The sequence below is a fragment of the Zonotrichia albicollis genome, chromosome 5 (assembly GCF_047830755.1).
Source record: "Zonotrichia albicollis isolate bZonAlb1 chromosome 5, bZonAlb1.hap1, whole genome shotgun sequence".
In the NCBI taxonomy this organism is placed as follows: domain Eukaryota; kingdom Metazoa; phylum Chordata; class Aves; order Passeriformes; family Passerellidae; genus Zonotrichia; species Zonotrichia albicollis.
This window is the reverse complement of record NC_133823.1, coordinates 36,417,814-36,434,575: the sequence shown is the minus strand read 5'-3', so window position 1 is coordinate 36,434,575 and position 16,762 is coordinate 36,417,814. Positions and strand designations below refer to the sequence as shown.

The following is a 16,762-nucleotide window of genomic DNA, read 5'->3' as shown; positions in this document are numbered from 1 at the left end:
CCTCACTTCACAAAATTATTTTAGACTCAGGACTTGGTCTTTGTGTATTCTAGGATACAGCAATGTATCTTTGATTTAGTGACTACTGCCCTGTGTTTCAGTTTACAATATTACTTTGCTGCTTGTCAAAAGGAAAATGTGCTCAACTGCATTTTACCAAACTAATAAAAAAAAAGGAGTATAAAAACATGTCCAGATGTGCCTGAAAATCTTATGAAAACAGAAGGCAATAGCGTGTCTAACTGCCACAGTCACCTCATCACCCGCATTCACAGCATTAGAAGCATACAAACTTTAAGGCTGGAAAGGACCTTTATGATCGTCAATTCCAACCATCACTACTGTCTACTACTAGACACTACCAAAAACACTACTATAACCTTCACCATCGAACCATATACTCATGTGCTGTATCCACAGTTTCTTTGAACACTTCCAGGGATGATGACTCCACCACTTCCCTGGGCAGTCTGTTCCAATGCTTTACAACCCTTCATGTGAAAAAATTATCCTAACACCCAATCCATCTTCCCTGGGGCAACTCAAGCACCTTTTTTCTCATCCTGTCACCTGTTATGTAGGAGAAGACATGGACCCCAACCCCACTATAACCTCATTTCAGCTAGTTGTAGAGAGCAATAAGGTCTTCCCTGAGCCTCCTTTTCTCCAGGTTAAACACAATTTAAGGCACCTGGCCTTGTTGAATAGCATGCAACTGACTTTGGCCCATTAATCCAGCCTGTCCAGATCCTTCTGTAGAGCACTTCTACCATCCACTAGATCAACACTCCCAACCAACTTAGTGCAGTTAGTAAGAGGAATAACTGCTATCTCATAGTTAAAGGTTCTCATTCGGCACAGCAATATCCATGGAAGAGGTCATTTTTGTATGATATACGATATAAACTACAGTAAAATTAAAAATTTTGAACAAAACCCCAGGTTACTAGTTTTCAACATCTTCTTTTCTTTTAACTAGCACAAATTTGAAAATTAACATCTCATTGTTAAACTAATTATAAAGAGTATTTTAAAGTAGTCTGTGCTGGTTGAAATTTTCTTTCATGAATCACAGATAGCCGAAAGATGACATCCAGATGGAACACTGTGGATTATTAGAAGAATTTGATTGCAACACAGAATGTTGTATTTTTGAAGCACCTTGGGGGCTGCTTACACACAGAAGTCTGAGAACAGTGGTAGTTTTGCACGAGCTTGAGATATTATGTATTTATTTATTTAACCAATAGAAGCACCAGAGAACCTAGTTCAAGTATTACATCCCTTGAATATCACAATACAGGAAATAAAAACGTATGTAGACCATTTTATGCTAGAACTCTAACATTCTAATGATGGTTTTTTCTTTGGTTCTTCCATTCTAGCTACTAAATTTATCTGATATTCCTGTCTCCTTTTTCACAGCTGACGTTGAAATGTCTTTCTGTGCAGTACTGCAGCAAGAAAGTTCTTCTCAAAGCAGTAAAAACTATTTGGTTTTTATGGTGAAAGAAAGAAAATTGGAAAAAAATATAACAGAATTCGACTGCCAGATAGTCACATATGTCAGCAAAATATATCTAATCACCACAGTTCTGATTTTGGAAGTAGAAAAGTACTATCTACAAACTGAGGCATACATCTATGTTATCAGTATTTCCTTTTGCTAAAGTTTTAGAATATACTTTGAAAAAAAAAATAACTCTATGATATGTGTGTGTATCATTAAAATACTTCAGGTCAGAGAATTCAGAGCTGAATCCAACCTTAATGAAAGCTAGAATTTTTAAGACTGTTTTACAGAATTGTATTCTGTATCCATACTTAGACAATTAAGGCCCAAAACATTGCAGTGTTTCTATCTGTCTCATTGATAATTTGTTTTAATTTTTGCTTTTCCTCACAGCTTGACTATACATCACATCCCTCAACCAAAGAGGAAACTGGTACAGTGTACTATTTTAACTTAGTGCCTTGGCTATACACGAGTAAGGGAGTGTTAAGACCAAACGACAGAACAAAATGCTGAAAATACAAAAAGGTCTCCATGATTTATAACACAGAGACCATTGTATTCAATTCCATACCATACATGCAGTCAAATTTCTCTGTGACTAATATGTACATCTCTATACTCAGAAAAATAGTGGACATTTATATTAACATTCTTAATTTTATACAATTTCTTGAACAAATTTTTCTTTTTGTATTTTACATAATAGCTGTGAAAATTGATTCCTCATTTTAATAAAATATATGCATAGAAGCTTGGTAATATTATGTCTTTCTTAATTCAATGAAACGTGCTTACATATGTTGAATCAGGACAATGCAATCCAACACAAAATGAAATCTTCGTATTTTGAAGACAATATAAATGGGATACAGACCGAGAATTATTTGCACAAACACTTTCAATAATTCTGTTGAATAATTAGTGCTCCCACCATAATTCATACCCTTTACAACATGCTGTAAATATTGATGATGAAATTAAGAAAGATTACTAAATTCTTCAGCCAGCTACACATACAGCTTGATCACTATTTCTTGTATGGAAAAGAACTCTAAACTGTATTTTCTAGTGTATTCAGAAGATGAGAACTTTCAAGCTATTTCTTGAGGTTTAATTTGTAAATATAGTGGAACACACACCTTTAATGCACAATAGATTTACAGAGAAAGACTTTTTATGGCTTCATAGGGTGTTCAAAGAATAGAACTCACAGTTTATTGAATGAGATCAGTTGTGATCTCATTCTTCTAGCCAAGCGCAAAACCATTTGTAACCATGCGTTACCACGTGGGGTATCTCAGTCTTTCCCTCTTGCTGATGAACTCAGCAAGAACTCATTTTTTTTCCTATGAATAGGAACTTATTTAAGATATAGGCAAACTTGTTCCTAATAATTTTCTATTAAATGGTTATCCAAATTATCAGACAACTATTAAAAAATACTCTCTGTGTCTAGCATGCGGTACATACCTCCTAAGAGCAACATACACCAACATATATCTTAAATGCATGACATTCCCCTTCATACATAACCTTCTGACTGCTGTAATTCGTTATAATATATCACATCTGCCAGTTTTCTCTGGATTTCTAACTTATCCAACTTACTCTTCTTACTACAGCCTGTGAGGTTTATGAGTACTCACAGCTAGAGAGAAAGCTGTGAGATTCATGTCAAAACCCATGAACAGCAACTCAGAAGCAGTTTCTGCTGAACTGTACAGCTGCACTGAAATGGAACCAAAACACATGTACTCTTAAGCAACCGTGCTTATTAAGATAAATACAGCCGGAAATGAAACCGCTCTAATAACTTTTACCTCAAATTTTATATATATTACATATATAAATTAGTATTAGTACTTTAATTTGCTCTGACTGCAATTTGTTATATACATTCCTAAATATTACAGAACTACAGAATGATCTAGGTTGGAAAAGACCTTTGAGATCATCAAGTCTAATCTATTACTATTTCAAATTGTAAATACAAGTATGTTTCTAACAGCAATTATATTAATTTCTAAATAAATAATTGGACTTAAAACTATTATGATGTAGAGGAAATGTGAGACATTGCTCTGAAAAGCTTTTGAAGACCCAGGGATGAAGTTAACTTCAACTGATAAAGCATGGTATTAGACGTGTTCTTCTGAGATGATATCAAGTTTCAAAGCCAGCACTATTAAAATAATAAAGGATGGCTTTTTTACAAGTAGGTGAGAAACAGTCCTTTGTATGTTAAGTTTGAATTTCTAAAGGTCATCACAAAAAACATTTAACAACCAACTTACATATTCATATATGGATACAAATACAAAAAAAAGCATGCATATTTATGAAAGTAAAATGCCAATAATTCTTTTGAATATAACTGTGTATTCAATTTTCTACATGAACTTTGAGTGTTCCATCCATAAATACTATAGGGACTGTGCATATGTATGGTAGTCCTGATGTACAATTGAGGGACAGAGATGTGTCTTTTTTCTTTAGATCTAAATCCACTTGGAAACTCCAAATCTATTCTGGTTGTCCAAAAGTTTCCCTTTGAAGCCTTTTTTTTTTCACCAGAGTATGGTTTACAAAATAAAATCTTTCACAGGAAATCATTATTTAGAGTGATTTATTTTAATCCTGATTAGATGTGAACACAACCAAGGTGAAATACTTTGCAAAGTAACTGAACCAAAACAGTGTAGGCCTGATTGGGCAAGAATTGAGACTGGCAACAAAGGGAACTTGTGGTTGATGTCCATTACAGGCCACTAGATAAGGATGATTATTGATGAAACCTTCCTGCTCCAGCTGCAGGATGCATCATGCTTGAAGGCTCTCTTCCTACTGGGGACTTCAACCACCTCAACATCTGGAAAAGCAGGACAGCTATCGGTAGTGGGCTGGAGAGCAGCCCTGCTGAGAAGGACTCGAGGGTGCTGGTGGGTGAAAGGCTGTGCATGAGCCAGCAGACTGCACCGGCACTTTCAGAAAGCCATATCCTGGGCCACATCAAAAGGAGCGTGACCCGCTGGTTAAGGGAAGTAATTGTGCCCCTCTACTCTGCCCTCTGTGACAACATACGGAACGCTGCATCCAGCTCTGAACTCCCCAGCACCAAAAGCAGATCCAGAGGAAGACCACAAAAATGATCCAAGGGAAAGGGCACTTCTCCTAAGAGGGCAGGCTGAGGTAATTGGGGATGTTCAGCCTGGAGAAAAGAAGCCTTCTAGGAGCCTCATGGGAATCTTCCAGTATGCAAACTGGGCTTATATGAGAGCTGGAGAAAGAGCCTTTTTAACAAGGGCTTGCAATGAGAGGGACAAGGAGGAAATGGCTTTAAACTGTAAAAGGGCAGATTAAGATTCAATACGAGAAAGAAATTCTTTCCAGTGAGGGTGGTGAGACACTGGAACAAGACACCCAGAGAGGTGCTAGATGCCCATCCCTAAAAGAGCTTAAGGCCAGGTTGCTGGGCTTTGAGCAACCAAATCTAGCTGACATGTCCTTGCTTGTTTTAGGGGGGTCAGACTAAATTACTTTTAAATCTCCCTTCCAACCCAAACTACTTCTATGATTCTATGATATCATGAAGACTTCTGAGTTAGTTTTCATGGCTTCAGGCACTACCATAGACTATTTCCAACCACGATGCCATATACTCCCTTTTACAGAAATGCATCTGACAGACTGTAGGCCACAACTCATAAGCCTGGAAATTCTAGGTTTGGAGTCTTCTCGATGGCTATCTAGAAATGAATGTGTGATATGTCATGGGGAAATTCATCCAGCAAAACTTAACTAATTGCCTTATCTAACAAAAATATTAAGGAATTTTAAACAAAGTTAGGGGCTCACACATGCAAAACAACCAAAATCTTTATCTCACAAAACATAAGACTACAAATGAATTAGACCTCTTGATAGAAAAACAGTTAGCAGTGAATTTGGAAGTGGATTCAGACACCTAGTGGAAAGAGGCATGGAGCTATCAACACATACTTGCCTGTTTCCATACTATTCTATAGGTATACATAATTGATCAAACACAATATTGTGCAAGACAGATCTTTGATCTGGTCTCAGTACTGTAAGTTTTTCATGTGTTTATGCTGTACATCTCAGTTTTTCCTATAGCTAAACTGCAAAGATATATCAGGGGAGATACAGTCCTACTGGTATCCTGACAGAACGTAAGTACATTTTTTACCAAATTGCTCTATATTTTCATATGTAGCATTTGAAACATCAGATTTGTCCAAAACTGCATTCTCAGAATTCAATTTTTCCATGACTTCAAAAATCAAATAATTCAGTGAAAAGTTTCCAATTGCAAGAGAGGACAGGGATATGGTGAAAATTATACATTAACATATCTCATTTTATTATTTCAGGCAGCTAATTGTAAACCAATCTGCATCAGTATATATTTTACCATGTAAAACTTCATCAAGTATTAGGTCTAAAAGGTGGTTGATTAGATTTTTTTATTGTTAAGAGGAATCTTAAGATTTATTAACCCTTGTTACTTTTTCCTCTACCTAAAAATATATTAATTATAAAAGAAAAGCTCACATTTGATTTCAAACCACCAGACTAAGCTCAATTTTGAATTGATATGTCACCTAAGGATACACAGTACTAAAGACTAATTAAAAACAGCAGAAAATTATATTCCAATGTTGTTAGACCAACTGCAATTAATTCACAAGTGTTTGTGACAAATAAGCAAAAATACTGACATGTGTGTTCCACAGAAAAAAAGGAAATAATTTGGAAGAATTTTCAGAGTGACAATAAACAACATATATCACATGTAATAATTTTTGGCTCCATCATGGTCACATTTCAAAAGATTTAAACATATTAACATATTAAACATATTAACACATTAAGCATATATTTATTGCTTTTTATAAACATTAATGTTTTCCTTAGGTCTTTTGAAAATAGTCTACATACACTACTTCAAATGAATTATTTTAAATTTCTTAAAATGACTTGTTAGCTCTGAAGATTACTGAAATATCTAACTATTCAATTGATGAAATAATTTCTTTAGTCATCATAAATGAATCAGAAAGAGCACAATACCTCATTCATTAAGAAATTACTTATGTTATTTATTTTTTATTTGGTATTATTATTGAACTGTCTCTTCCTGGAAAATGGCATAATACAGCACTAACTCTTCACCTAATTTTTTTTTCTTTTAAGTCTTTTAAGTCTGCCTCTGATGTAAAGCTATTGATGTGCATCCTACAATCCTGTTGATAACCCGTGTAGCACCTCATTAGGCCACACCATTTCTTGACTCCCAAGAAGAGTGACATAAAGAGGATATACTGTTGTACAGTGCCTCTCTGAATGAGACCTTTAGTGTGAAATAAAAAAAAATATTTTTCAAACTTGCCAAGTATTTGAAGGCACTGGTATGAATGAAAACACAAATGTACAGCACCTTAAGGGATTGTGGATCAAAACCCTCTTGGGGTTTGCCCTGAAGTTCTATTACCAGCCATCTCTTTTAGTTGATCTTTTCAAATATTGGAAGAATTTTTTCAACTATCTAAAAAAATCCTGCCTTCAAAAGATCTGTAAAGACAATGTTATGTCTTCAAGTAATGAAAGAAGTTTGAAATGGTTTCATCTAACAGAATGGGTACATTTTTGTAACATTTTATGAAAAAGTCTATAACACATTCCTGGTGAGAACTCTTATAATCTTTGCTATGTACAAGATTCATAAATATCAATGCTCACATTTACAGGGACAATGTCATCACAATATGTTTAGGTGAAACTTATTTTTTAGCTGAAAGTGCTTTATAGTTAAAATAACAAAAACTAATCCACTTTACCTACAAATGTGTATGTGGCTATGAACAGAGTGAAAGCAGAGATGTAAAGAGTGAAAAAGAATTCAATAAAATTCAGAACAAGTTAGTTTCACAAGAAAAGAGGTGCCAGGGTGATTAACTTGTTTTGTTCATCCAGTACTGGGAATATATACAATAAAACCTTACTTGAAAATGTTTACTCAATCAAAACCATCATTAGACCACTCTTCCTGGGCAGCATGCAGAGTAAACTAATGCATGCAGAGTAAACTAATGCATGCACAGTCTCCAGGTGTTGATTGGACATCTCAGTTTAAAATGGAAGTAACACAAACATGCTTACATCAAACTACCCCCTTTATACTCTAGAACTAATGAATTCCAGAGGGACAGAGAAATACAGAAAATTTAGGATCCATTGAAAAATACAGGCTGAAGAACAAAGAAATGGGGAAAAAATAGGAGATACCAGAGTTATAAATTTTGGATTTTGTATCAGGCTGCAACGATGCACCTTCCCAAACATTTGCTCTAAGTACAAATTTAAACTAGATTTTATAGGACACTGTTTCCAAATAAAGACTCAGGTTTACTACTCCAGCTATAAGCTCAATACTCCTTAATTCTGGACAAATTCACAGATGTGGCTGGCAGAAACTTTTAATGACACAGAAATCAAAATACTATTTTGTTTGGTGAAGGAAGGAAGATGTTATTAAGGACAAAGGTCATTTGGTTCCTATCTAGCTATAACACTGAGAACAACATATTTCTGTCTTTGACAAGATAACCTCAATCTGCATAGAGGTGGGTTTCTTCCTATGCTGCTATTACTATGCCAAGTCCTGCACTTGGGTCAGACAAACCCCACACGGCCCTACAGATGCGGGGAGAGTGGTTGCAAATGACCCAGTGCAGAAAGACCCGGTGCTGCAGCTTGGCAGCAGCTGAACATGAGCCAGCAGTGTGTCCAAGTGGCCAAGAGGGCCAATGGCATCCTGGCTTGTATCAGAACAAGTGTGGCCAGCAGGACCGGGGAAGTGACTCTTCTGCCAACATGGGCGACACCACACCTCAACTGCTGTGTCCAGCTCTGAGCCCCTAATTCAGGAAGGACATTGGGGTGATGGAGCAGCTCTAGAGAAGGGAAACAAGGCTGTTTAATGGTCTGGAGCACAATGCTTATCAGGAGTGGGTGAGGGAGCTGGGGTTGTTTAGCCTGCAGAAAAGAAGGCTTGCACGAGACCCTATGCTCCCTACAGTTACTTGAAAGGAGGTTGTAGTGATGAGGGTGTCAGTCTTTTCTACCAGGTAACAACAAGACAGGATGAGTGGAAATGGTCTCAATTTGCATCAGTGGAGGATTAGAACGGATAAGAGGAAAAAATTATTTACTGGAAGGGTGATTAAGCATTGGAACAGGATGTCCAGGCAAGTGATAGAATCACCATTCCTGCAAGTCTTCAAAATATCGCAGACTTGGAGATCTGGTGTAATGATGAAGATAGCAGTGCGAAGTTAATTTTGGACTTGATGATATTAAAGGCTTTTTTCAACCTCAACTATTCTCTGATTCTATTTAGCTGTCAGGAGAATACTTCATACTATTTTGATCTGACATTTTGCTCTGAAAATAAAGAAATTTGTTTTAAAAAACATATTCATGATTCCACCCCCACTGACATTCCTCAGAGAACGAAAGTTTAGGCATGCGTCTTCGAAATATTGACCACAGTCCTATTACATTTACAGCTCCATTTGCTAATTGCTTAATAGGTCACTATATTTCTTAGTTTAACAGACAGGAAGGCTAAAGAGCATCAGAAAGGTAAGGTGAAAAAAATTCATACTGTAACCTTTATTTCTGACAGTTTTCAAATAGCAACTATTCTGAACATTTGAAATTATTCCGATTGACATGATTTACAGACAAAGTCGGAGCATGCAAAAACTCCAGTAACCCTTCTAAACACCTTAAAATTTCAAAAATCTAAACCATATCCCCACTGATGAAAATGTGTAAATGTGATTACTGCTAGCTCATGAAATTAACAGAGAAAATCACTGTGTGCCTGGAAATCTGTAGCTAAGGTTCTCACCCTTTTTTAGGATACAGAACACAGTGAAATCCTAGCTTTGTGGGCAGAATAGTAATGTCTTTTCTATGACTCAACAAAGAAGTTAAAAGTCAAATATGTTTTGCATTAAGTATTTTTTATCTACAGTCAGGATCTTTCATGGGAAATGCAATGTCCCCAGTGAACACAAAAGGTTTTCTAAGTTTTAATCTGATTACTTCTTGGTCTTAACCTTTATGCTTTTCTATCTTCATCTCTAATATCTGCACACAATCTATTTAGTTTGTCAAATTCTTCTTTTCCAAATGGGACACATATCCAGCATTTTAGTACTGATTTATGTATCATGAAAATTTGCATGTTTTTGCTGTTAATATCAGGACAATATCTGTATAACATCTGTAGGTACTGGACAGTTTTTAAATTTTGTTCTTTGGATATTACAGAATCTAATTTTTAAATGCAGGCTGTGCCATGACTACCAATGGCTTTTAACACTGTACCATTATAGCATTAACATTACTGTAATGAATATTTAAGAAATGAAAATTTTCTTCTTCACTATCTGAATAGTAGCTCAGTTGTCACAGTGGCATCTGAAAATTTTCCTTGTACATTAGAACTCAAAATTTTATTCTATTTTTAACATATAATTCTCACATGAACACAGAAAAGTCTGAATCGAGGCTCAGTTTATCCAGATTTCTACATGAGACAGTGGACATTAATTGATGCACATAGAAGTATTTGTAATGCCTTTCTTCATTGTTACAAGGCTTTTGGAAACACCACTTTACTTAGTGTGTCAAATTATTGTGTCCTTTTAAAAGTACTTTATTTGTTCCACTAAAATATTTTACACTAAAATTACAGATTCTAAAATCTGTTGAAAATGACCCCTGTAATGAAGACTAGATAGAAAGTAGCTGCGCAATTGAAAACTACTTCTTTCTTGAGATTAACAAACATCCCTTAAGGGAAAAAAGTGGAAAAAATACAGGATCATCCAAAGATCTGGTAGGTTTGATACTGATAGGTTTGAAAACTTATCAGAAATTCATGGAAAAAAAGCCTTCAAAATACAACCTTCAGCTTGGGAAATCCCTGAGCTGTGGACTGCCACATGCCAGAAAGTTTCATTTTATGCTTGATCTGTTCTCATTTTTCCTAGGCATTTTTGACTGGCCACTATTAGAGACAGTGTAGCAGACCAGGAGGTGCTTTGATCAAACTGAAAGCAGCCATTCTTTTCTGTTGTGTAAAAAACATATTGAGAAGATTAAGATAAAAAAAATATCTTAATTTTGCATATATTTTAAACCCCATCAATTTACATTAAAAATGACTAGGAAAAAATTATACACCTTAATTTTCTACTAACTGTTGCTTCAGTAAACAACAGTATTTAACTGTGAGACTTATTGTTCCATTTCCTGTGATGTCAACAGAGTTCTCATCTATTAGGGGTCAGGAGAAGGGGGTACCAGTGAAATCATAACAAGAGGCTACTGATATTTTGCCACTAGGAGTAAATCCAAAAGCAAACAGTATTGCCTTACTATAACCGATGATAAATTGCACTTCAAATACCAGCTAGGCAAAAAAAGCTTTTCAAGACTTAATATCAGAATTAAGACCATTAGTACCTTAAAAGCTCAAATTTTTCTTCCTGAGACATATTTAGCCCTTTGGTTTATGAAGTATTAGATGGATGGGAGTGTGTTTTAGGAAGGTGTCACTGCACTGTTAACTCCCCTAACCTCCTCCTCACTCTCCCCAGACAGATACATTTGTAAGGACAGTGTTCATTCCTAACAAATTTTCTAGCATTTAATGTGCAGTTTCAAGTTGTGAAGTGGTTCACTTGAAAAAGAAATGTAATAATGTGTATATTCTAAAATCTATACTGACTGATAAAAACAATCAAATGCAGTTGTGGTCTCTCAATTGGAAAACAACATTCACTGCACTACAGTTTTATTTATTTGGTGCCTTTCAACTTCCATTCTCAATTTTTAAAGCACTGTCTCAAATCTAATGACACATCACAGTGAAAAAACATAGGATATCTAGACTGACTTTCAGATCAGTTTGCTGTTTTCAAGTCTGTTACTAGCATATCTGATGTGTTAATGGATGGAAAGAGGAGACAAAAACGTAGACATTTTTCTTCTTCCTTGCCATTTTTAAGTCACTTTAAGAATCTGAGCAGAAGCTAGCTTAGCTTCCAGGAAAAGCATCAATTTCTTTCCTTTGAAACATCTATTGACTAAGCTTCCAGTCAGGAAGTATTTTACAAATAAACCAATAACATAATTTCAGTTTAGCTGTATATGTTAGCAATATCTGAGAAAGAAGGTGCTTTTCCTTTTCTTCACAGTTGCTTATAAAGCATATAAATAGTTAATAATTTTGGTTTTGGGAAGGGGGCACATAGCAGCCTTTAAAACCCCCCCAGCTGTTTTCCTGCAATTAGCAATTTTGTCAGACTGGTCACTTTCACATCACTTCAAGAACTCTGTGCAGTTGTCCCACTTAATCCTACTGATTTAGCACTGTCAAATGTGGGAAAACAATAGTCTGCATTCTAGAATGACACATTTCGGGCATGACCCAACTACGGAGCTCTTCCTTGCTCCCACTGGCATAAGAGGTTCAGAACAGTCCATTCCCTCACTGTCACAGAAGAAAAGCTGGTGTGCATCCCACACCCCTCATGACTCCTAACCAAATATAGTCATGCCAGAAGAATTTCCTGATACTATTTCAGCAATATTGGCTATATAGCTTGCTTTGTGAGAACTGTTTTTATGAAACTATTCCAAATACCTGTTTGGTAAGTTAGTTTGTTGCACTACCACCAGTAGTGCAGCTGGATTTAATGGACCAGAAACCCAAACTTAAGCAGTTAACATCCTGAGAAATTATGTAAATCCTTCCACAAAAACCAGGAATGAAGTTTTCATTAGGTCACCTACCAAGGGTAATACTTGAATTCTGAATATCCACACAAGAAATTAGGACAAAGGAGTCCTCCAATAGTAACAAAGAATCCTTTTATTAAGCTTGAAGATGGGACTGCAATGCAATGTCTACTTTCCTAGCATGTTAACAGAGGGTTAATAAAATCTTGACATCAATTAAAACTGCAAAATAGTCCCAGCTTGTTGCTGCAATTTTTTAAAATTTCAGCCCTCTCATGCCCATACTTTTCTTTGGAAATCTAATTCATTTTATGTTTTGGAAGCCTTGTTAATACAAATCTTCCACTGAAGTAAAATGCAGCTATAAATTTATTCCCAGCAAGAGGATCTTCAGCTTGCTTTTTAGCAGCAAAATAAAAACAACAAAGGAGAAGGACCTAGGTTTTCAAGCTGTTAAAAATATTTTAAGTACTGTCTTTGCCTTTAAACAAAGATGCCCAATTCTGAAATCATACCTGTACAGCATTTTCTCCATATTGTTTTGCAATATGAAAGCTATTATAATATAAAAGCTTAAAGAACTACTTCTGATCATGTGGCATGACAGAAATAATAAAAAACGGCCTCTGAAAATTTATCCAGTATTACCATAAAGAAAAGAAAGCATTGACATATGGAGAGAATGAGAGCAATGCCATAGAAAGATAAGGTAGACAGAAATATAAATCAAGTGTTTGGAATTGTAACATTTGAAAAAGATAAAATGTAAACCTTTAAATAATGATAAAATAAAGGTGGGTGAGACTAGCATTATTGGTCTCCAGATGGCAATAATATTTAACAATGAAAGTTCAGAGGTAGCAGGTAATATGAAAAAACCCCAGGAACTCTATGTTTTATAATACTAATGTAAAACAGAATTGGTTTGCTCTGTTTTATAATGCCTAATAGTACCTTAGTACAATGACAGTCATTATGTGTAAGAAATAGTGTGCTACAAAAATACAATTACATAATTATAAAAAAAAGATCTTGTAAAACAAGTATTTTTGTATCATTAGGTATGACAAAGTGCAGAAAACCCTCTAATTTTCATTTGTGTCAACATTACAGTACTGGAAAAATAAACTTGGCAGCACACTGGGAAGTGCCGGCATCTCCCAGCACAGTATGTGTCAGGCTTGCATACATGCTGCAGTGGTGCTGAATACTTACATTCCAAGTACAATGTGCTTTGCATGTGTAAAACTCCCAGCAAACACACACAGGAGCAGCACAGCGAATGTGCAGAGATCTGACATGCTGACAATACATTAGATCCCTGTGCTACCAGCCAGGGCTGCCTGACAAGAAGTGTATATGTGCAAATGTGGTTAAATATGCATAATTTGGATGGGCAACTGTACTTTTAACCACTTGCAAATATTCAGCACACTAAGCATTTTATACACACAGTATTGTTAGTGACTCCTGTCTGCTATACAGCAACACACTGCTACATGCTTGAATTTTATATGTGAGGAGGCCTGCTAAGTTTCACTGAGTTACTTACAGGAATTATGTTTAAAAAATTAAAAATGCAACACATATCCCTGTGATTTGTTGAATCAATCATTACGCTTAAAGGCAAATTTTCAAATTTTATTCTGTGTGCTGGACTCTTGTCACTTCTACAGTTAACAAATATATGTATGTGTTGCTTCAAATTCATGTCCTTAAAATTCTAGTTTCTACAGGAACTTACTTACGTTGTACCAATAAAAAGTATTCTCCCTAAAATTCAGTCTAGAAATACATGAATCCTATAAAAGACTTTCTTAGAGAGAGACTTACTCAGGTATCAGTTAAAGGAATTGAATGCATCTTTTAACTTAGGAAAAGATTAACAATTGATTTCTTAACAGGTTCTGATGTGAAAAGATCTGAATCAATTCTTGCATTCCACAGAAAGATTGGTTAAAAAAAGGAGTAAAAAGAAAAAAAAATCAAACAAATATACCTTATAAGGAAAAAACCATAAACTCAACAGAAAGTATAAAAATCTTTAAGAAATTGTAAATTTTTAAAAAATAGTAAGACTTTGCTTACTTAGTCTGTATTTGAACATTGCTTGCTTTTATAAACCAGCCTTCAACAAAGACAATCTCAGATATTTCAGAAGGTGTGAAAACTGCTCAAATCAAAATTCAATGTTTTTCCAATTTTCTTAAAATTCAGGTTTTGATGACTAGTGGCTAACAAACATCACTTCAGTCAGAGGAATTCAAAGATCTCAAAAAACTGAACTCTTGTGGTTTTAATCTACTGTTTGTTTTAGAAGTTATTATAAAATTTCTAAAAAATCAAATGTCTATTTTATTATAGTCCTTTGCATTAGGTAGCACACTGTCAATAGATTATCTGCTTTAAAGTGAAAGGAATATCTTAAGGCTCACAATCCTGCAAACCCTTAAATAAACATTCAACATTCAAGGCATATATTGGAAGGCATAAGACTGCTCATATTCAAACATTTTGCATGCACTTAAATATTTCCTAGAAGAGTGGTTTGCACTTTCAAATCTTTAATTTCTTCAATGTAAATTCCAATTTAGAGAGAAGTGTTTGTGAATTGAACTGGTTTTACATTATTCTTAGGAAATAACACCAAAACCCTAACGAATAAAATAAGCAAAAGACAGCTCTTAGATTGGAACTCTAAAAAAAAAAAAAAAAAAAAAAAAAAATCCAAATTAAAACATCACTAATCAGCCTTTAAATAGAAACAAAGTAAAGAAATGAAGCACTGTCTTAATCAGATTGGCAGTTGGAAAAACAACCCCCAAAAACCTCAAGAACACCAGGAACCTAGCCATCAATTCCTGCTCACTTAAAACTGTATTTCTAGCAAAATGTGCTACAGTAGTACAGTGATAAAACTGAAAGTAACCATACAAAATAGGTTCGTGCTTGTAAGTAAAAAAGAAAAAACGTTGTTATTTTGCAAATGGTATCTAATTAGAGACAACATCTCAGTAGTTCAAATGAATTTTCTTTTTCTCAAGTCTCTCTCAGATGTTACCAAGTAATTACAATCTCTCAAAGAAAGATTCATTCAAAGAAATTGAAAAGCCTTGAAGTCTTTACCCCAGTACTCCTGTGTGATTTTGCCAATAAACAGTGGCTCTAAGATTTACAAGCAAGACAGGTATTACATGTATTGCACACCTGCATATCTCATGAATTTCAATTCTATTATTTTTGGGAAATTAAACATCTTTTCAAAGTGAATGCTATCTGGGTACATCCAAAAAGTGAACACAGCCTGAAGGTGTCAATGAACATTCTTGACTTCTAATATAAAGGAATAGTTTGTGAATTGGTGCTGCAGAGAGGAGAGCATGAATTGAATGCCATCAAGTCATTTGTGGCTGTGACAGTTTTCATATAAATACTGAAAATCTGGTTTACATTGGGTTGGAAGAATACACACCCTTTCTAGAAATCTTTTCTTTGTGTGAAGTACAGAGGAACAGTTCATGCACAATGCCAATGTGACTTTATAGGGCATTTGGTGGCAAACATCAAAGAAGGTAGCATACCGCTCCAGCTCTTTCAACATCATCTCTACATAGTTCTTAAATTTATTCTAAAAATTGCCTCAGGTCATTCTTTCCAACATCTGCAGACAGTTTCAATCTTTAATCAAATCTCTTTCCTACTGATAAAATTCAAATATCAATCACCACTCAGTCATGTTATTCAGAAATGTACACTTGTACAAGGCAAACCATTCTAGATGTTACACAATCTAGTTTTGAAAGAATGTATAAACTCTAATGGTCGAAACAAGCATGTCAAATCTGGGGGCAAACTCAATAAGCTTCCTGATATACCCAGGCCTTCGAATTTATTCCAGTGTGCTGGTTTTAACCCCAGCAAGGAAACTGAACTACAAATAAGTCACTCCCCTTCCATCCCTTTGGGTAAGGAAAGAAAATAAATGAGGGATTATGAACTGAAATACAAATTTACTAAAAGCATAATAACAACATCAGCGTTAACAGCAAAAGCACACAAAAGAGGGGTTTGACTGCCGCCTGGCATTTCCAGCTGAAGCCACACCCTCAGTGACGATGTGAGTATTGCAGAATAAACGCTGCGGTCACACCCACACCATGCTAAAACCTTCCCCCAACTGTCTCTGGAACCAGATCATCCAACATAATTCAACTTCTGAGACTATTCCAATAGACAGTGTAACCCATGAGGCACTTACAGAACCGTAGTAATGTAGGACTTATGTACAATTTCAGTATTACCAAAATGGCATAACATTAATCTTTTGCTCATACCGTGTTATAAACTGATCCCATATGTAAAAAACCCACCATCAACATAAGAAGCTAGAAAAGTGAAATATTTTAG

At 35.3% G+C, this 16,762-nt stretch overlaps 1 protein-coding gene across 30 annotated transcripts in view; it reads right to left on the bottom strand.

Annotated features, from left to right (window-relative positions):
• TENM3 (teneurin transmembrane protein 3) overlaps positions 1 to 16,762 on the bottom strand; it is a 1,287,129-nt gene that overhangs the window by 807,525 nt on the left and 462,842 nt on the right. The window lies entirely within an intron of this gene.